Source organism: Schistocerca serialis, chromosome 1, assembly GCF_023864345.2.
Source record: "Schistocerca serialis cubense isolate TAMUIC-IGC-003099 chromosome 1, iqSchSeri2.2, whole genome shotgun sequence".
Lineage (NCBI taxonomy): Eukaryota > Metazoa > Arthropoda > Insecta > Orthoptera > Acrididae > Schistocerca > Schistocerca serialis.
In genome coordinates this window covers 592,393,286-592,416,725 of record NC_064638.1, presented here as the reverse complement: position 1 = coordinate 592,416,725, position 23,440 = coordinate 592,393,286, and positions in this window count along the sequence as shown.

Sequence of the window (23,440 nt, the reverse complement as noted above, 5' to 3'; positions counted from 1 at the left end):
GACGCTGAGACCCATCGCTCGTGCACCGACTATAACACCACGTTCAAACTCACGTAAACGTTGAAAACATGCCACTGTAGCAGAAATAACCAGAGCTGTGCGTGGCTTGTGTTGCCGAAATCATTTATTTTACACCCAGTTTTTAACGTACTTCCACCACACTACAACAATTTAAATTACTACTGTTACTGAGTTGCTGCTTTGCCTACCGTGAGCGGCATTAGCTGTGCGTATCGATATATCCCCTCTCGTAACATCTTTGCTTGACTGCTATTCCTTCCGGTCGTTGTCGGTGGTACGCAGATCGTAGTCAGTTCGGATCGGGAGTTCGGGTTGGGAGTTCGGCTTTGCCAACCTGTTGGAAGGTGTCTGGAGCGCAGTCCGGACCTGCCAGGCGGGGAGTTGAATGCGGCACTAGCGCAGTCGGGTTGGAGTAGCAGTGAGGTCTGCGTCGACATGGCTCGCCCCACAATTGCCGCCACGCATCACTTGAGCCGAGCCACGGTCTTAGTGGATCGTCGGTCGGTTGTCCTACTGGACGACGAGTTTTGGCTCGACGATCGTGCATGAGTCGGCTGTGTGTGTGCATCGACTCCCGATTTGTCTTCATGTGTGCTGTAGGGTATCGTTCAGGTCTTCGTGCAGTGTTTGACAGGTTGTGTGTGTAGTTTGTGTCATTTCGATTGAGAAGTTATTTTAAATGTTGTCGGCGTAGTGGCTCTCGGAGATCGGTCGTCTCATCGGGCGACGTGTAACTGGTTCCCTGAGCTCTTCTGGGCTACTTCAATTACCATCTTGTAGAACTTGGGTCGGTCCTTTCCTGGTGCAGGGACGCCGTTTAGCTAGTGGGCGTGTTCCCTCTGCATGGTTTGGTCCGAGCCAGTATTTCCGCCGTCGCGTGTCTGGAAGCGAGCGGGAGACGCACCAGCAGTTAGCCACGACGGAGCAGCAGTCGCGATAGACCACAGGCAGTCTGTCGGTTGACGCGGACCACAGAAGATATCTCCTCGCTGGGTCCACTGCCGGTCCCTGCGCAGTGTCGGAGCGAGTGTGGAGCTGTCCAATCGCTATGAGCTTCGTTGTTCATCGACCCAGGACGTCTTGAGTGGTGCTTCGTCCATTCATGTTGTGGTACGATTCGGTGGTTCACTGTTGGGCAGGTTTTCCTGTGAGCAACACAGGGTTGGAACATATTTGATTGTGGATAATTACGTCCGTAAAATTTTGTGTTTGAGTTCTCATGTACCGATTGGTGGCAAGCAAGTCGTTGTATCGGTCGGTCTATGGTTGTCCCTTGTTTGGGTTCCGACGGATCATGTGTAGTAGGGCTCACCACCAGTCCCACCTAAATGAACGAGGGCAGACCGAACTCCCTGGAGGTTTCTGAGTGCCACCGGTCTTTACTTATCTTGTCCATTATATTTGTCCGGGTTGTTATGCCGTGGTCGGTTCATGAATTCTGTGTCGATTCCCAACGTTTCGTCTCCGACCGCAGGAGACATCTTTAAGGGGGTCCGTAGCTCGATGGATGGTCCAACACACCCACTGGCTCACTACTGACTGCCGCTAAATGCAGTGTCCGTGCGCTCCCACGCCGTGGCGTGACGTCACGTGTTTTGAAAACGTCAGTGCAATTGGCCGCTGTCCGTCGCCGTCGATCGCCCAGTAGTGGACGGGTGGTACACATCTTCTTTAACACTGGCATACATATACCGTTTAATTTCACGCCATCCTCCTTTCGGTTGAAATTATTTGGGTGTTTAGCGATTTCGATTGCCTCCCTGTAGAGCCTTTCGTAATATCCGCTTGTGGCCGCTAGCACTTGCGTCTCCTCGAAACGAATATTGTGGTTCCCTGGCTGGAAAGCATGCTCCGAAACAGCTGATCGTTCCGTTTCTTCTCTTCTACAATTTCCCTTGTGTTCTTCCAAACGTTTAGAAACCGTTCTTTTAGTGGTATCAACATAAACATCACCACAGCTGCATGGGATCCTATACATTTCAGCTGTTTCCAATGGTTTGCGACCGTCCTTGGCAGGCTTAAGGTATTGCTGTATCTTCCTGGTGGGCTTGTAAATTAAGGTAATATTCCGCTTCGTCAAGATCCTCCCTCTTCTTTCCGTTACATTTTAATAAACGGCAGGAATACCCTAGATTTTGCAGTAGCTTGTACGTCAGTATGATTTCTGCGTGGCTGCCTCAACGCACGTTTTATTTCGGCGGACGAATATCCGTTCTTCATTAGCGCATTGTAGAGATGTTCCATGTCAGCGTCGAGCAACTCATGTTCACAAATGTTTCTAGCTCTGTCCGCTAACGTCTTTATAACACCTGGGTGATGGTTCGAATCCCGGTGCAAATAACGGTCCGTGTGCGTGGGTTTGCGGTATACTGAGTGGCCCAAAGTACCATTCTCGTTTCTTAAAACAAGCACATCGAGGAAATGTAATTTGCCGTCTGCCTCCTCCTCTATTGTAAACTGAATTCTCGTGTTTATACTGTTCAGATGTTCGTGGGACCGGCTTAGTTCCTCCTTACCATGTCTCCACAGCACAAACGTGTCACCCACGTATCGGAACCATACATTTGGTATTTTGCTGGCAGTACCTAAGGCCTGTTCTTCGAATTTCTCCATAAAGAAGTTTGCAATTACGGGACTTAGCCACGCCATCCGTTTGCTCATAAAACTGTTCATTCCACTTGAAATATATGGTCGTCAAACAACACTTATACAGTTCTGAAATGTCGGCAGGAAAAATACGATCCAGCTGTTCCAATACATCATTAAGTGGAACCATGGTAAACAGTGATACCACATCGAAGCTGACCAATATGTCCTCCGTTATGTGCCCACGGAAGAAATTATAGCCAGTGTAGAAGCAGGAATTCGCAGTGTGAACTCTATAACAGCTGAAGAAATCCGTATAGAAACAGCGAGAATATTAGCCAATGCAAAACCGCCGAAAAGTAATATAACTGTGGGTGAGAGAAGAGCTTTAAAAACTCCTAAATGACGACGGTAATATTTTGGTTCTCCCAGCTGACAAAGGAAGCGCAACTGTTGTTATGGATGGCCGGCCGAAGTGGCCGTGCGGTTAAAGGCGCTGCAGTCTGGAACCGCAAGACCGCTACGGTCGCAGGTTCGAATCCTGCCTCGGGCATGGATGTTTGTGATGTCCTTAGGTTAGTTAGGTTTAACTAGTTCTAAGTTCTAGGGGACTAACGACCTCAGCAGTTGAGTCCCATAGTGCTCAGAGCCATTTTGGCATTTTGTTATGGATGTGGCCGATTATCAGAGTAAAATTACTGATCTACTGGATCCGCAAGCATATAGGAAGCTGAATAAGGACCCCACTAACAACATTCTCAGGACTGTGTCGCGGTTAATAAAAAAGTCCTCCATTGAAGACAGTGTTGAGAAAGGTCTCTGCAATTCGGTTGCGCTACCACCGAGGCTTTATGGGTTGTCCAAAATTCATAAAGAAAATGTGACGTTAAGATCGATACTAAGTGCCATTGGTTCACCCACCTACTCGTTAGCCAAGTTTTTGACTACGCTGTTAAAACCACACATGCGCCGTTCGGACTCTTATATAAAGAATTCAACACATTTCATCAGTATATTTAATGGCATTGTGGTCGAGCCGGAGGACATATTGGTCAGATTCGATGTGGTATAGCTGTTTACCATGGTTCCACTTAATGATGTATTGGAACAGCTGGATCGAATTTTTCCTGCCGACATTTCAGAACTGTTTAAGAGTTGTTTGACGACCACATATTTCAAGTGGAATGAACAGTTTTATGAGCAAACGGATGGCGTGGCTACGGGAATCCCCCTAAGTCTCGTAATTGCAAACTTCTTTATGGAGAAATTCGAAGAACAGGCCTTAGGTACGGCCAGCAAAAAAACCAAATGTATGGTTCCGATACGTGGATGACACGTTTGTGTTGTGGAGACATGGTAGGGAGGAACTAAGCCGGTTCCACGAACATCTGAACAGTATAAACACGAGAATTCAGTTTACAATGGAGGAGGAGGGAGACGGCAAATTACATTTCCTTGATGTGGTTGTTCTTAGAAACGAAAATGGTACTTTGGGCCACTCAGTATTCCGCAAACCCACGCACATGGACTGTTATTTGCACAGTGTTTCGAACCACCACCCACAACAGAAGCGGGGTGTTATCAAGACGTTAGCGGACAGAGCTAGAAACATTTGTGAAGCTGAGTTGCTCGACGCTGAGATGGAGCATCTCCACAATGCACTAATGAAGAACGGATATTCGTCCGCCGAAATAAAACGTGCGTTGAGGCAGCCACGCAGAAATCATACTGACGTAAATGCTACTGCAAAATCTAGGGTATTCCTGCAGTTTGTTAAAAATGTAACGGAAAGAATAGCAAGGATCTTGATGAAGCGGAATATTACCGCAATTTACAAGCCCACCAGGAAGATACAGCAATACCTTAAGCCTGTCAAGGACGCTCGCAAACCATTGGAAAAAGCTGGAGTGTATAGGATCCCATGCAGCTGTGGTGATGTTTATGTGGGTACCACTAAAAGAACGGTTTCTAAACGTTTGGAAGAGCACAAGGGAAATTGTAAAAGAGGGGAAACGGAACGATAAGCTGTTGCGGAGCATGCTTTCTAGCCAGGGAACCACAATATTCGTTTCGAGGAGACGCAAGTGCTAGCGGCCACAAGCGGATATTACGAAAGGCTCTACAGGGAGGCAATCGAAATCGCTAAACACCCAAATAATTTCAACCGAAAGGAGGAGGGCGTAAAATTAAACTGTATATGGATGCCGGTGTTAAAGAAGATGTTTACCACCCGTCCACTACTGGGTGATGGCAACGGCGATCGACGGCGACGGACAGCGGCCAATTGCACTGACGTTTTCAAAACACGTGACGTCACGCCGCGGCGTGGGAGCCCACGGACACGGAATTTAGCGGTAGTCAGTAGCGAGCCAGTGGGTGTGTTGGACCTTCCATCGAGCTACGGACCCCCTTGAAGATGTCTCCAGCAGTCTGAGACGAAACGTTGGGAATCGACACAGAATTCATCAACCGACCATGGCATAACAACCCGGATAATTACAATGGACATTATATTTCCGGCCGTGAAAGTCTACATTTTAGTATATTAACTGATCTGTTTTCAACCACTTTAAATTGAAGTCTTGTGGTTATTTTTTTCCTTTTTCTTAAAACTTCTGCGAAATTAATTCTTAAATTTATATTTCAAGCTTAAACATTGCGGCCTTCTGCCATTAAAAGATTATTGATATATTTTAAAATTTGGAAACTTAATTATGGCCTTCAGACATTGGTATTACACCTCACATGTGTTTGTTCTGTCTGCTTTGCCTTGAGGCTTTCCACTTAGCCGTGATATGTTTCTTGGATTCGATTTTATTTGCCTCTTTAATTGCGGTTTTATCTAGTTGATTTTTCAGATTTCTTGTTTTTATACATTGTGGCCTTCTGCCTTTAAAGTCTATGGTAATATATTCTAAAATTTTGAAACTTAATGGTGGCCTTCGGCCTTTAGTATTGTACCTTGCATATGTTTGTTCTATCTACCTTGCTGTGATATTTTTTCCTTTTAACTGTTTCATTGCTATCTTAATTGGATTTTTATCTTATTGATTTGTTAAGATGTCTTGTTTGGAGATCTTCAGCCGGCAAGGAGTTGTATTTGGTAAAGATTCGGCCATGTGCCGCTTTGGTTGTAAAAGTGTTATTAAATTACAATAAATTACAATTAGAAGGCGAAATTGACCTCAACTTATTATCCCTTTCCACAATCCTATCACCTGTTCTGCCCAGCATGTTCAGCGGGCGTATCATAATCAATCTCACAACTGCGCCAAGCTTTTGTTATCTTACATAGCCGTTGTCGACCGCAGCGCCGTATTCTGCCTGTTTATACATGGTGATTATAATTAACGTTAAAATTTCAAACCGCTGTAGAAATAACACCAATCGTCGGAATGACGTCAAATTGCAAAGGAATATTATCGGAAATGGGGGGAAACAAATGGCAGAAGAAAAATAAATAGTTGCAAAATTTAGCAACAAATGGCGCTGTAAGAATCGTAATTTAATAGTGGTCGACTACAAATGCGAAATGAACAATGCCTAAGGTGCACTGCTCAGTGTGCGTCGGTGTACAGGTTGATACAGTTAGTTACGTAAAACTATCCACCACGGCAGAGTCATCTCACATCGGATGGGAAAAGTTGGTTTTTAATTGTCCTGTGGCCAAAAACGGCATAAAAACATAATTCAAAATGAAATCGGATTATTAATTTACGTGTCACTGACGCAAGACATTTTCAGTATGCTATCCACCTTTTACGGTTAAAAGTTGAAACCGAGAAACAGCATGTTCCACAACTGGTCGAAGTGTTTCCGCGGTCAGAATGTGTTCCGTAATGTCAGCCTTCAGTGCACCCAAGTTAGCAATCGGCACACTGAACACAACGTTTTTCAGATATCTCTACAGCCAGAAGTCACACCGACTAAGATCAGGCGATCGGGACAGCCAGGCTGTAGGTAAATGACGGCTGAATTCCGAAATGCTTAATTGGACTTGCTTAATTGGACTTGCAATGTGCGAATGTGCGCCATCTTGCATAAAAATGATACCATCCACACATCCAAACTGTTGGAGACCTGGATGACGTGGCTGGGCAAAAGACACTCGTGGTGCTTACCAGCGACGGTACAGGTAACAGGACTGGAAGCACCTGTCTCTTCGAAAATATATGGCACTATTATAAATGATGCCGTAAACCCGCACCACACAGTGGCCATTTCAGGATGAAGTGGTACTGCTTGATTTGCGTGTGGATTTTCCGTTGCCCATATTTGACAATTCTGTGTATTGAGAAATTCTGCCAGATGGAAGTAGGCTTCCCCTGTCCAAAAAATCTTCCAAGGTCAATCATTTTCCACATCCATGCGAGCAAGAAATTCTTAAGCAATGGTCACTCTTGCTGGCGGGTAAACAGGAAGCAACTTGTTCACATGGGTAGTTTTGAATGGATAGCAAAGAAGGATGCTTCGTTGGATTTTATGCTTTGTGCTCACGTGTATGACCAATGCTGGGAAATTCTCCGTGCACTACACATTTGCACACCACCACTTGTCTCCTAGTGCACTGCTGTGGCCACTGCTTCGACTGATGTCGAATCAACTCGTTTCCTCCCTCTACCAGGTCGCACAACAAAAGAACCTGTCTTTACGAATTTCTGAATCATTTTGTCCAGACCAACGGCAGTCATAGGATCCATGCCTTTTCTGAAACCTTTCCGTGTCCGGAACTTCTGCAGATCGACGTGTGCACAGTCATCATTCTTGTAATATAGCTTTCCAAAGCAGAGCGCGATCCTGTCTTGATTTAAGTTTACCATGATTTCCCTAAATCGCTCCAGACAAATGCCGGGATCGTTCCTCTGATAAGGCACCACCGACTTCCTTCCCCGGTGAGACCGATGACCTCGCTTTCTGGACTCCTCCCCCGAACAACCCAATCCAACCCGGCGTGTTTATAGTAACGTCAATGGATCGAGCGCATGATACGATTCTTCATTTACGTATTCTGAGACATACAGCGCCATTTATTGATCAATTTTCACACAATTCCTTTTCTGCCATACGTTTTCCCTCTTCTCCGATATACCGAGCGAGGTAGCGCAGTGGTTAGCACACTGGACTCGCATTCGGGAAGACGACGGATCAATCCCGTCTCCAGCCATTCTGATTTAGGTTTCCCGTGATTTCCCTAAATCGTTTCAGGCAAATGCCGGGATGGTTCCTTTGAAAGGGCACGACCGATTTCCTTCTCAATCCTTCCCTAAGCCGAGCTCGCGCTCCGTCTCTAATGACCTCGTTGTCGATGGGACGTTAAACACTAACCACCACCACCACCATCTTCTCCGATAAAACTCCGTTGAAATTAGACGTCTGACCAGTGGTGTTATTTATACATACTTTCTAAAATTTAACTTTAATTATAATCACCCTGTATTTTCAGAACGTTTTTTCTCTCTTTTCTGACGAGAATTTGCGTCATAAAATCATTTTGCATTAGTAGGTAACTGCGGGAATATGCCGGCAGAGGGTGTCAACGAATAGCTTGCTGAACCGGATGTTGTTTATGTTGTATTCCGTCCAACGCCAGGTTTGATGTTGCTCTTCATGGTAGTCTTCCCTGTGTAACTGCTGGAACTCTCTTCGACATGAGCTAGATTGCTGTAATCTGTCAGAGGTCTCTCCAGTTTTAACAGTACACTCGCCCCCTTCCCTCCCCACCCTCCCGCTTCTCTTCCTCATACACTTCCCTCCGTTACCAACCTTATTACTACATGTCGCTTGAGGATGCATCTTACTCACTGATCCCTGTGTTTAGACAAGATGAGCCATTATCATGGAGTTGCCCCTAATCGACAGTGCACTTCTTCGTTAGTCATCGGATCAGTGGTGGCTAGTGCATAATTTTACCAAAGTGCTACAATATTATGAAAACAAACATACTGTGTTTCACTATGTCTTCATGATGGATGCGACTTAACACTGTAGTGGTGTTACATGTACCTAATGCGTTAACATCAAGTATGTTGTTTATGTGTCTATGATATCCACTTGTCCTATGTGTGTCACTCCGCCCGTATCCCATGCCTCACTGTCCCTGAATAACAAACATGGAAAGCAAACATCACACCAGCAGATCCCACCCTTTTCATACACTTTCATGCTAACTTTATGTTGTTCACTCGCTTTTTATTTACACCCACTTATGGCCTTTTGACTTACAAGGCTAGTAATCGTAGCTAAACAGGATATCTTAATATTACATATAGAAACAGAACAGTTTCATATAAATTTTATACTTAACAGTTGACATCGCGAAATAAAAGAAAATGAGAAACAATGGATGATAGCAGAGAGAATCAAATGCGTGACAACGAACTGCCAGTCAGAGGGCATTACTACTGAGTCACAGCACTGATACAATAAGTACTTCTCTAAAATCACTCATAGTCAGCAAACTCTCTAGACAGAGTTCTGCCTGTTACCGTGGCCCCTTGCAGGTGGAATATTATAGGCACTAGAAAGGTTCGTCTCCCTGTTTCTACTCAGAAAGTTTGAGCGAAGTCCTTGAGCCAAATCCCACAACCTTCCCTCATTACATTTAAATTTGGAGTGGATCTACCTAACTCTTTGACCATCAATTTCTCCTCCAAGGATCTACTGGAAAAATACCTCTTCAGCAGATCAACAGATCACGTACAGGATTCGCCACGTTGCTTGCACAATACTTCACATGTTCTTTCAAGAAATAATTTAAAAAAAGTGACCTTGTGGTGTGAGCAATGTTTCACGCCTAGTGCCGGCCCAGTAACAAAGACTTGAAGAGTGACGGTAGGGTAGGTATGACATCACGTAACAGCAAGCACAGTAGAAAACAGAAAGTTGCGTCTCTTTTCTGGGTTGTTTGTAGCGCGACTGACTATCATTTCAACTTTCGAAACTAGTTTCTACCTATCGCGGAGAGAGCGGTACAAAAGACGTCTTCGTCTGTTTTATTTGCGTACCAGCACGCGTTCGTAGAGAAATGGCGCAATTTTAATGTAATTACTTGCACGCATTCGAAGGGAGATGGCATAATTTTGTGCGGTATTTACAGTGCGATGTAGCACATTAGCACATGATCACCGGCCGCCACTTCATCGGATCTACCCAACTAATTTTCACCATTATATGAATTCCCACACTGTTATAGCCTTTTACGTGGAGAAACAGTTAATGCAAGAACAGATTAAATTACTATAACTTCTTTCTTCCTCGGAAAAACGTTTTTTCTGTGTTCACTCTGCACTTCATAGCCCCGTTATTTTAGTAATTTGCAATACGAATAGCGTTAGTGCTTCGTTTTCTATGTCCCACAGTACCGCATGTTTTATTAATCAGACATTACACCTTCCAGGTTCTTTGCCATCTCCGAAAGAATTACAGTGTTATCTGTAAACCGTTAAAGCTTTTACTTCTCGTCCCAGATAGTACAATCTCTGTTCTTTTACAGCTTGCTTAAAGTATAGACTGTATCACTAGAGAATTAGGCTAGAACTGCGTTTCCCTTTCATGTCGTCCGAAGTGCCCGCTTTAGTAGGTGAGTGACTGATCAGTTGAAAGACAAGGAGGACCAAGGTTCGATGTCCAGTACTACCAAGAATTTTTCCTTCTTGGGAGGACTGGTATGCAGTGCACTACACCTCGGTCATGGAACCCGACAACCAAGCGGAGAGCGCTGTGCTGGACATGTGCCTCTCCACGGAGCACCCAATAACGCCATTGGCAGAGGATGACGTGGCGGTTCGTCGGTCTCGATTGGCCAATGTAGGGTCACAACGCAGAAATTAGCCTACGTTGCCATGTCCTTAGATTTTCATAGATGAAGTATGGTTTATGTACACATTGCATACAGCCTTTCACTTCCTTCAGAATTCGAAATAGTGTATTCCAGGCAGTATTGTCACAAGTTTCCTATGAATCTGTAAATTCCATAAACCTGAATTAGCCTTTCATCCTCCCTGTTCTAAGATAAATTGGAGGGCAGTATTTGTTAGTGAGCTCCTGCATCTTTTCCGAATTCTAAGTTTTCCGATGTCGTCTGCTACCTATCTTTCCACTCTTTAGTAAATCATTGTTTCAGTATGTTACAACCTTGACTTATTTAGTTGGTGGTTTGGTAATATTCACACCTGTGAATACCTGCCTTTTCAGTAGTTGGGGTTGTCGTATTCTTTTTGAACTCTGAGAGTATTTCGCCTGTTTCATACGTTTTATAAATTGAGTGGAATAGAAGTGTCGTGATTGGTTCTTTCAAGGACCTCAGTAATTTTGAGAGAATGTGTTTCTTCGTCTCACGGTTCCACATCCCACGTCTCAAGGTCGTGTGCTACCTCTTCTCCCTCCATAATGTTATACACAAGTTTCTTTAACATTTATAGTTATACTGTATTTTTTGTCCTACATAAACAGTATGCAAAGCTGTTACATGTGAAAATGTTTGTCCTTTGTTATACTGCTAATAAGGTTATACAGAAAAATTACAAGTACACCATTTTCACATCTTCACTAAGAGCTCTGGCACCATTTTCTCGAACTCCTCGTTTAAGGCTGGAGACATTGCACCCAGGTTTTATCTCCTGTAACAATTTTGTCCAGAAACCCATTACCTTCGACTTGCAAAATCTCAGTTCAGCAAACCAAAATTCCTGTCAGGCATCATACGTAAACGTTATTTAAACGCATCGCAACAACGACATTATTTTATGCTGAATTTCATCTTAATTGTATCAGTTCACAAGAACATTCCGGCTTTTATTCTCAGGCTCCTCCAAGGTGGCAAGTTTTCGTTCGTCACAGCACCGTGGGCCTCGTACGGACACTGAGCGTCTTCCGTATGCGTTACCTCCGTTTTGAACTTGCTGTATTCATAGTCAACTTTTTGCAGGGACACTCACAAATGACTGTACTGTGCTTTCATCCTGTGGTGCACTGCAAGAGGCTTATCTCTTCAGTGCCAAAACAACGCATCACAGATCGCTGCTCCAAGTCGTTTCAAGTCGACAATAGGGCAGGCACATTTCCACTGATATAGCTCCTTTACCTGCAAAGCTATAACAGGCTTTGTCATTTGTTGGAACATAAGGCTAACTCCGTTCAACTGCCAAACGACTGTACAAAATTTAACAACATTTTTACACTTGCAAAGTTTTCATTTGAATCATTCTCGAAATACAAGGGGCGTTCAATAATAAATGCAACACTTTATTCTGAAAGCACTTTGATTTTATTCACGATTCCAGTGCACCAGGCTATGTTCGAATCTTTTTGTTCAAGAAAATGTTCAAATGTGTGTGAAATCTTATGTGACTTAACTGCTAAGGTCATCAGTCGCTAAGCTGACACACTACTTAACCTACATTATCCTAAGCCGGCCTGTGTGGCCAAGCGGTTCTAGACACTTGAGAGTGGAACCGTGTGACTGCTACGGTCGCAGGTTCGAATCCTGCCTCGGGCATGGATGTGTGTGATGTCCTTAGGTTAGTTAGGTTTAAGTAGTTCTACGTTCTAGGGGACTGATGACCTTAGATGTTGAGTCCCATAGTGCTCAGAGCCATTTCAATTATCCTAAGGACAAACACACACACCCATGCCCGAGGGAGAACTCGAGCCTCAGCCGGGATCACTCTTTTTGTTACAAAACTCTGTTTTTCGACATAATCTCCGTACAATGCGACGGCGTTACCCCACATTACTGGTACCACTTTGCTGGTCGACGTCGACGTCGACGTCTTCCCCTACAGCTTACCTCTATTTTTCCCAGAATTTCGAACTTCTTGTAACATTTTACACTGTCGAAGGTTTTTACGGGTCGGCAAATCTTATGAATGTGTCTTGATTTTATGGTGTCTCACTTCTTAGTGATACAAAACGCGTGGGTGTTTTCAGCTCGTTACTAAATGCAAATAAGTAGGAGCCCGATTAGATAGGAGCCGAAGGAGTCCAGGTTGCAATAATACGCAGTACGGCACACTGTTAGAGAGAAGGATGGTTATTCAAGAAAAACATAGTACAATGAAGTTACTTATCTTCAGTAGTTTGTAGGACTGCTGCTAAGGCTATAACTAATACAACATATTCTCAAGGACTAAGCCTGATGGGCCCTCCTCAGAGAATCAATGCAAACAGAACTGGCTGAGGGCCGATTATGAAAGTGCGTCTGCCTAGGTTGAAATGTAGCTAACAAGGGAACTTCCTCATCGCACCCCCCCTCAGATTTAGTTATAAGTTGGCACAGGGATAGGCCTTGAAAAACTGTACACAGATCAATCGAGAAAACAGGAAGAAGATGTGCGGAACTATGAAAAAAATAAGCAAAATATACAAACTGAGTAGTCGATGCGCAAGCTACGCAACATTAAGGAGGGTGTTAGCTTAGGAGCGCCGTGGTCCCGTGGTTAGCGTGAGCAGCTGCGGAGCGACAGGTCCTGGATTCAAATCTCCTCTCGAGTGAAAAGTTTAATTTTTTATTTTCAGATAATTATCAAAGTTCAGGCACTCACACATAATCAACTTCGCTCTCCAAAATTCCAGGACATGTTCAGATTTGCTTGGACATATACAAGATTGGACGGTCTACGCACGGAAACATTTGAAAACGTAAAAAAAAACATATGTTTTGATAGAGCACAGGGAAAACCGTGCGACTGTTGCATTCATTCGATGCAGTTTATGTGACAAACTCTTATGTTTTCATCACTTTTTTGGGAGTGATTATCACATCCACAAGAAAACCTAAATCGTGTAAGTTAGAAGAATCCTTTTACCCATTCGCCAAGTGTGCAAGTTAGGTGGGTCGACAACATATTCCTGTCATGTGACGCACATGCCGTCACCAGTGTCGTAAAGAATATATCAGACGTGTTTTCCTGTGGAGGAATCGGTTGACCTATGACCTTGCGATCAAATGTTTTCGGTTCCTATTGGAGAGGCACGTCCTTTCGTCTACTAATCGCACGGTTGTGCGGTGCGGTCGCTAAACACAGACACTAAACTTATTACAGTGAGCAGAGACGTCAATGAATGAACGGACAGATCGTAACTTTGCGAAAATAAAGAAAGTAAAATTTTCACTCGAGGGAGGATTCGAACCAAGGACCTTTCGCTCCGCAGTTGCTCACTCTAACCACGAGACCACGGCGTTCATCGGCTCATTTTGTCCATTATGTTGCATATCTTCCACATGGACTTCTCAGTTTGTATGTTTTGCTTATTTTTTCATAGTTCCACACAACTTCTTCCTGTTTTCTCGCTTGATCTGTGTTCAGTTTTTCAAGGCCTATCCACTGTGTCAATTTATAACTAAATCTGAGGGGGGTGCAACGGGGAGGTTCCCTTGTAAGAAGTAAACGAGGCACACTCGTTCCGTCGAGCTGCACAGCCCGCTAGAGTGTGCTGAGCTCGGCAGACGAAGGGGCTGCCAACCTTGCGTTGGCGCGGCGTTGTAATAGTATCTGTAGCAATGATGCTACAGATTTTTCTTTAATCTGTATGCATCAGTTTCCTCCCCGTCATCCACATTCTGCTTCCAGTGGATTTCTGCCTTCATTGCGCCAAACAGATGGAAGTCGGAAAGTGCGAGTTTCTGGCTGTAGAGTGAATGAGAAAAAACAGTCCTGTGGTGGATCGTGAGCTCTTCTCTGTTGTGAAGACTTGCATGAGGCCTTCCGTTGTCATGCAGGAGGAGAAGTTCATTTGCATTTTTTGTGGCAACTGACAGGCCAAAGTTGCTTCTTCGGTTTCCTGAGATTAGCCCAATACACTTCAGGGTTGATGGTTGCTCCTTGAGGGAGAGAATCGAACAGAATAACCCCTGTGGAGTCCAGTTCAGCAACCAGTTATGTAACAGTCGAATGAGAATGTCCGCACGTTGTAACAGTGCAGGAATCACAGCTGTATACGGTAGGCCGGTACGCAGAAGATCGGACAATTTTGGTGACCTTAAAATTATGACAGACGCTTCGCCCAACGACTCACTGTGCTTTAGTCCACTGCCAGGTCGCCGTAGACATTCTGCAAGTACCCATGAAAAGCTGTGATGCACTGGTTGTCCGCCAGAGGAAACTCTGTGACAGCACTCTGCTTGGAACACACCCCCCTTTACAGACGCCATTTGGAAGGCTACGTATAACGCCACCATCTATCGTAACTTTTCTCTGAAACGAGAACATTCTACGACGTCCCACAATAAATTCCCCATTTTACAATCGAAATTGGGTGAAAAAGCCGTGTTTCATTATTAATTGAACGCCTTTTCTATAATCTAGAACAGTGGAGGCAGTACGTGGTGAAAGCCATGGTGCTGATTCTTTCTGCGATATACCTCTGGCTGAGCCTTTCCCCTGCTGGCGCTGCGAGAGTCTCGCCGTGAGAAACAGCGCACCGTGTGAGGCGGAATGGAGACTAATACCGTTACATTTCCATTAATGGTTGCTGCGCGGCCGCCTCTCGGGATCCAGGAAATTGCACTCAGCGTTTGGTTAATGCGCTGCGCTGTTTCCAATATACCTGTGTAATTTGAGCGCGTCCTGCGGACTGAATGAGACAAGGGCAGCGTGTGGCGTTCACACCACAGGTAGCAGTTAATAACTGTAGTGACGCCGTCAATTTTATTGGACTTCGCGTGACACTGGCTATCGTGTTCAGAGGCAGCGAGGATAAATCACGTGGAAAACACTTCTGTATTCGTACCCGCTAAGCCGGGGGGTAAACAAGAGGGTAAACAACGTACCAGTACCATCAGCCCCGACACCTGTAATTCCTAACCAACGGTTCCTGTTCCATTAGTAGATAAAACACGAGGAAACAAATGGTCGTATTCATTTTTGTAATAGAGGTCTGATATTACGTGAGATGGTATGCCGAACAAAGTTATGTGTTTCTTTAGGCGTTATGAAACGCGACCCCTTGGAATTTTGCAAGGGACTTTGTCATTCACCACATCTTTGTTATAATGTCTCCCAGGGCATATTTGTTTCGTACGTTTCGCAGTCTCTCCCATACTAAACAAAGACGACCAATCACACAGCTTTTGCTTCGCTCTCTTGTATATGCTTCGTATGTATGTCTTACAAAGGATCCTAGACCGACAAATAGTGTTAAAAGCTTCGTCGAACGTGAGTTCTACCAGCAACCTCTTTCGTATTTTTGTCATACTACGTGTCAGTTATCGGTTTAGCTTTGATTCTGAGATCAACCTTCGCCACAGTTAGATTTAATCCTACATTTTTGTCACCCTTTAAGGAAGTTCTTTGTTGATTTTAGTTTGTGCGACAACACTAAAGCGAAGTAGCATGGAACAGAGTATGCTACAACCGAGGATAAAATTTTATTTTCATGCAATAACGGGTCGATTCCTGAGTGAAGTACCTTAAAACTTGTTGCAATACAAGGAGGATGATCACATTTTGAACACTAACAAGATGTTTCATTCTCCACATCATGTTATTAGTGTCTCCCTTGTGATTGTCAAAAAGTTCTGGAAAATACGTGGCTAAATGGAGTGTAGCTTTTGGTGATCGAGATGGTCCAGTTGATGACCTGTAGATTGTAGATGGTAATTTGCCAGGTTTACGGTCATATAGGAAATTGTCCAGTTGTATGTGGATGCATGACTGCAGCTATTGGCGCTTTCCAATGCTTGTTCACCGCTTTTTCATGTTTTGAACGATCTGAAGATGGTTTCAGATAGTAACCGAAACTAATTATCGAACTTTAATTGTAAAAGGAAAATTGTGGTCTAGGCATTAAAATATTTTACTTCTAGCAGTTTCTTTTTATTTTATAAACAACATTAGATTGTTTCTGTACGCCGTTACTATTTTCCGTTCTTCAGTTTTTAATTGTTCCCGAAGTCAGGACACTGCTTTCTGTTCTGTCGCATCTTACAGACATCATTGGGTGTTCCTCTTGTTTAGACTGTCATCCATCTCTGGATTATTGTGCCAGTTGTGACATTTCGATCAAATCATGAGCTAACACTAATGTAACTCAAGAAGCTATTTTCTCTTCCCGCTATTTGTTCTCTCACCAATATAACCAATGAAAATGTGGTTATAATGGGATGAGGATTCATTATCTTGACAAATCAGAGGTTTAATCTAGTGAAGGGAATATTAACTAATGCGTTATGGCACCTGCTGGTCTGAAACTCACTATTTATATTAGCTACGAGCCACCTAATGTGGTGGTAGAATACATCCATAGAGCCTGTTGAGAACGACCAGCCCATAAAATGATATATCCGTCACGACCACATTAATGGTTATCCGGAGCAATTCGCAGTACCCGAGTGAACAGCAGTGTAACCACTGACTCTAGAAAATACGCTCAGTGACAGGCGATAGTTCGGAAAAGCCAGCGAAAAACACTCCCACACTCGCACCATTTCAAAGTCGACGGCCGTTTACGGCTCCATATCTAATTTCCTATTTTCATGTATAGAAGGTAGATTACAGTGTGGTACTGTTGCTCATAATCAACAAAAATGTTTGGAAAATCTGTTATTCCAGGAAAATTTAAGTGTATCACCGTCCTCTTCTTCCGTGTAATAAACCTTTATGATTTAAGTAAATAACAAATGAATTTTTAAACGACAGCTACGATACGAATATCGGAGTAAAATTCGTTCTCAAACAAAAATGTTCGTGATGGACTGTGAAAATGATGTTTATGGTATAAATATTTCGTGGAGTATGTTATGTAAAGAACAAAAGAATCCAAATCTGTCCCGTCGTGTACTGAACGAAGTATAAATCAAATTTCTTAGTTCAGTGGCTTTTAGTGTAGTGGCTTTTACACGTCCGCCAAAGGCGTAGCTCGTTACTTAGCACTTTATCGTTTGTGCAAATCGCTCTGTTTTACTTTAAGGAAATTTACAGATGACAGAAATCTTGCATTAAGTTCTGCCTAAACTAAAAATGCGTTCATTACGTAGCCAATATTTCGTAACTGTAACTTTCGAGCACCACTTCCACAAGATATATTCTAAGATGTTTGATTCTGTTCCTTTAACTATCATTCCTCTCGCCCTTTTCAAGCGCCGATAAATTAGCTACATGCCACATGTAAGAGAAAGTTATTAGCGCCCGCTGTGGTGCTGTGTGGCTTCGCGATCTCTTAACATTTCCTGCTATGTCTCAAAAACTAGAGAAAAAAAAAAAAAACGGGCGAACGCACGCTCGTGTATTGTGAAATTCCGACCAGGTTCAGACAGGACATTTCTTCGGACTTCACTAGAGTGAATTGCAAATGCACTTATTACCTCATTGTCAGTTTCAATTCAAATATTAAAAAATTCTTTAATAAAAACACTTGAAGCACCATCGTGATAAACACAAACAAGTGATTTTTCTAATAACGCAGCGGAGAAAAAGGATCAAGTCAACGAAACGCAGTTTGCATTCTGGTGCATAATTCCAAATAAAGACTCCCAGCTTTTTATAAACGTCAAACATGAGTTATAAAAATATTAACAGAAATGCTCTCTTGTTTTAGATAATGAAACATATTTTAATAGTTTGCTTTCAGCGTTACATAATAACTACTCGGATGTTTCAACTGACATTCATTTTCAACAATAAGTTAAGTTTTTTATCGCACGGGGCATTACCTGGTTGGGTTCTTCTACATAATAGGGATGATTTACTTGTTAATCATTCCGAAATACATTTCATCACTGATACTACCACAGCGTAACATATAAAGTCGCGACACTCATTGCTGTGAAACATTTTAGCGTCCTTCGATCACGAGATACACCTCCTGATGTGATCGAAAACTGTAGAAAAAACCTCAGTTCGCTTGTACGTTAGCGCCCTAGTCATACAGTAATAATTGGCGGACACCAACCATCATTTGTAACATTACTGCTTTGTCACTGGTGAACTTGAGCAGACATCCTGTGAAACATTAACAAATGTACACTCTGGAAACTACTTAGAATTGATAGTCCTGAACCCAACTAATGATGGAAATGTATTAGATCAAATGGCAATAACAAAGAGCTGTTCCTGTGAGGACGCCCAAACTAAAACAGGTATCAGTGAGCACGAGGCAGTTTAGCAATTATGATTAACCAACTACAAAGAGCAACGAAAACAAGTAGAAAGATTTAATTTTCAGTAAACTAGATAAAAACGCTAGAGTAATGTCTCAATTTAGAACTTGGAATTTTTTTGCACACAACAGGAGCATATAGAGGAAACTTCGCTCGAGTCTAAAAGAATAGTTGATCATGCAGTGGAGAGATGCGTAGCCAGTAGAATAGTTCGGCATTGCAGGAACCCTCTGTGGCGTACGGGCACTGTAAAAAAAAAAAAAAATTTTAGAGACACAAAGACCACTTCATAGTAAGTGTAATAAGATGCTGAAGAAACGTGTTTCGTAGTCAAGAGCAATGCTTGCAGCATCCAATGACTACTGTAGCAGAGTACTGTCAAATGATCTTAAAAAAAAAAAAATTGTGGTCACATGTAAATGCTGTTAGTGGCACCAAAGTCAGTCAATTCACTCGTGAATGAGACAGAAAGTGAAATTGGGGATAACAAAACCAAACTTGAAATGCTTAACTCAGTTCTCAATTGTTCCTTTACAACTGAAAACCCAAATTAAACCTCGTAAAACTGAAATAAGTTCGTGGTGTTGAGAAAAAGCTGTAATCGTTGAAAATGAGCAAGGTACCAGTGTCAGAGTGATTCCGTATGAGATTATATAGCGAATTTGTGGCTAAGTTAACACTTCTGTTAACTATATTGTAGGACAATCGAATAAAAGACCGTGTCCAGTGGTTGGGAGAAAGCACAGGTGACAACCGTTGACAAGATGGGTACTAGAAATGATCCATGAAACTACCGCCCAGTATCCTGAACTCCACTTCTTGAGGAATATTTGAACATATTCTGAGCTCAAACACAATGAGTTACCTCGTAACGAAAAGCCGTCTCCAGACCAAGCAGTAGGGATTCCGAATACATCGATCATATGAACCTTTGGATCAAGGAAGCCACATAGGTGATGTATTCCTCGATTTCCGACAAACATTTGGTTCAGTACCACATATACCCTTATAGTCGAAAGTACGATCACACGGAGTATCGAACTAAATCTGTGACTAGATTAAGGACTTCTTGTTAGGGAAGACGCAGCAGGTTATCTTGGATGGAGAGTCTTCGACAGATCTATAAATAATCTTGGGTGTGCCCCAGTGAAGTGTGTTGAGACCCTTGTTGTTCGAGGCCGTGCGGTTCTAGGCGCTGCAGACTGGAACCGCGAGACCGCTATGGTCGCAGGTTCGAATCCTGCCTCGGGCATGGGTGTGTGTGATGTCCTTAGGTTAGTTAGGTTTAAGTAGTTCTAAGTCTAGGGGACTGAAGACCTCAGAAGTTGAGTCCCATAGTGCTCAGAGCCATTTGAACCATTCTTTTGAACCTTGTTGTTCTAGTTTTATATTAATGACCTTGCGGATGATGTTAATAGTAACCACGGACTTTTCACAGATGATGTAATTATCTGTCATGAATTATCTGAAAGAAGCTACATAAATATTCAGTCAGAACTTGGTAAGATTTCAAAGCTTGTCTATTTCATGTAAATACTCAAAAATATAAAATTGCACATTTCCCAAAAAACATGGTATCGTATGGCTACAATATGACTGAATCACAGTTACAATCGGCCTACTCATACAAGAGATATGAACGGGAATGATGCCATACGCTCAGTCGTGGGCAAGTCAGGCCGCATATCTTCGATGATCCGTAGAATACAGGGCAGTTTCAACCATTCTGTATAGGAGTCTGCCTACAAATAACTCGTACGGCCCAACCTGGAATACGGATCACATATGTGGGACCCGTACCAAAGAGGACCAACAGGTGATATCCAACGAATGCAAAGAAAGACAGTGCAAATGGTCACGGGCCTTTTTCACTCTGGAAGAATGTCACGAAATGTTGATAAACTCATGAAGATAGAAACAAGCTGTCATGAGTTTGCTTGCTTACAGAGTTTCAAGACCTGGCTTAAATCGTGACTTTAGGAATATAAAACAACCCTACATACTGCTCCCGTGGTGATAGTGAGGAGAAGAACATATTAATAACAGCACTCGCGGAGCATTTGAACACTCATTCTTCCCGCGTCCCATACGTGAACGGTACCGGAAGAAATCATAAGGCTACTGAAACACCGAACGCGCCTCGCTTGGCTCCCAGGTACCTCGCGACTGCCAAGTGCTTGCTTTCTTAGTGGCCTCACTGGAGCATAGATGTCAGTCGCCATAGGTGTGTTGCTCCACGCCCTGTGGAAATGTCTCTTCCAGTGCTGAGTCATAAGTACCTCGCGGCAGAAAATGTTTGTTTCAAATATGACCTGTTGCAGAAATTCCCATCATGTTGGTTACATAGTGTTACTAGTGAGAGAAGTGAACATGGTGAATTCAACAAGTTGTAGAAATAACTTCTGGAGTTTTGAGACACGTTTTAGGCACCTTTCTCGCGGTTGTTACAGAAAAACGACAAAAATCAAATACTAATTAAAGAGCTAGTGGAGACAGAGCTGATGACATTGCTGCAAACTCCTCGAAGATTTTCAAACAGTAAAAAAATTTCAAAGAATACTACAGTAAGCTCCGCACACAGAGACTCTAGTGTTTCAGAAACTGGAAGACACTCAACAACAAATGAAAGAGAGACATTGTTTCAAGACGTTCAATCTCCTAATCAAACACATGTTCCTCAGACAGCTAAAACACCTGAACCACAAAGGGGAAAAATGCGTTTCATTATTCTCACAGGCAAAGGCGACCAGTTATTGGCCATTGAGTGGAAAAACAAAAAATTGGAGTAAGATATCGACAGATGCTAAAATGACATTCATCTGTTCTTTCAGAATTTGTTACGGAACGTGACGGAAATTCCATCTTTACAAAATCTTATACTGCGAAGCAACATTCAAAATTTGTTGTTGCAGAACTTTAATCGCTGCAGGATGGAATTTCCCTGTTGTAAACTGCCGAGACTAGCAACTGTATGACGTAATCAGCCGTGTTTATAAGGTAGTTTAATCTTCGAAAGTGCTGGGTGACTGACTAGGAGGAGCCTACACGACCGTTCGTCTAGCGTCACTCCAAGAGACTGGTTTAGTCACCTGGAACGAAGTGCGGCCAGTCTCGTAATTTATCGACTTTTTGTTTAGCAAGGTGAGAAGTCCGGCTAGTAGCAAGGTATCTATTGTAGGCGCCAAGCGAGCAGCTCCCGTGTGGCCGTAGCCTAATAATTGACACACCCTCTTCCGTGCGCTTAACAGTGGTTTCCTAAGTATAGATGTATATCTAAAAGACACACTAGCGCCCTTAATGACGAGAACGCCATTTGTCACTTAATGTCATATGTGCCATAAGATTAAAGTTCGTATTTAATACTTCATCTACGTAATTTTCGATATAGTTATTACCTTGTGCTTTCCAAGGGCTGTTAAAATATCGAGATAACTCAATAAGGTAAACTGTGCCGAAACTCACGAAACGGCAGAGGGCATAATTCTTCCTGAGGTAACCCTCGCCAACCGCCATATAAATGAAATCAAAAGAAAATAAACAAAGTATTTCTTCCACAAGACGCATATGTTTCTGATACATACTTTTCTTATGATTGACGCTTCCTTTCACATGCAGTTTGTTGTTTTGGTCGTCTTATTACTACGCCTGTGCGGTAGTTTTCTCTTCAGCGACAGTTATGTTGGCTTACGTGATACGTGAAATAATGTAATCGTGTAATGTCCCATGGTCCTTAGAAAACCTACGGAATGACAAATTTGGTGTCTTCTTTTTGTCATCGTTACAATTACATTTAGCATCCCCTCCACCCACGTTGAAATGTTAAAATCACAGCGAAAGAACGGTGTGTATAATAGAGTATTTTTGTCTCTATTCCTATTTAACTCATGAAATAAGAATTAAAAATTTACTCACATTCCTTACAGGTGCGAGGAGAAAAAGCATTTGCAGAAAATAGACGTTGTTTTGGTTATTAAAGAAATATCGGAGAACTAACATCTCAGGGTCATTCAGTAAGACGCTGAAATCTCTGCCCTGTGAGTTTAGAAACGGCCTTCGTATATGGCTGTGTCCTCAGCCCAAACCACTAAGGATAGAAACTTGATGTTTTACTATATTTTTAGAATATTTTTAGGAAGAGATTTTTCGAAATTCCATCACTGGGGGGATGCAATAGGAGAAGAGATATCTTTCGAAAAACATGTCGCTATCATAGGAAATTTTGAAGATGAACCTACGAAAAATGGTATTTGCTTTCTCGGTCAGAAATAAAGAAAGACGAGTTCCACCATTTTCAGAAATCTGATCCCTATGGTGGTGAAATAATGGGTGGAAACTTACATTTTCAAAATAAATCTTTATTAAAGAGCTACTAAAGTATTTTAAACCTATATCTATGAAAGTTAGTATTTGATTTATCGGCTACACATAAAAGAATACGTATTTCAGTGTTTTTGGCAATTCAACACCTAAAGGAGTTTAACAGGGGATGAAATTTTTTATGACAATATTTAATTGTGAATGAGTTTTTACAGATAAATCTTTGAATATTTGCATTTGGCTTCTCAGTTACAAATTAAAAAGAAAAAAAAAGAACCGTTTGTCACTGTTTCTGGGAAATTAAACCTGTATGGCATTAAAATATGGAATGAAATTTAGTGAAGCCGAGTTATGAACATTTGCATTTCGTTTCTCTGTTGGAAACAAAAAATCACTATTTTTAGAATTTCAATCTCTAAG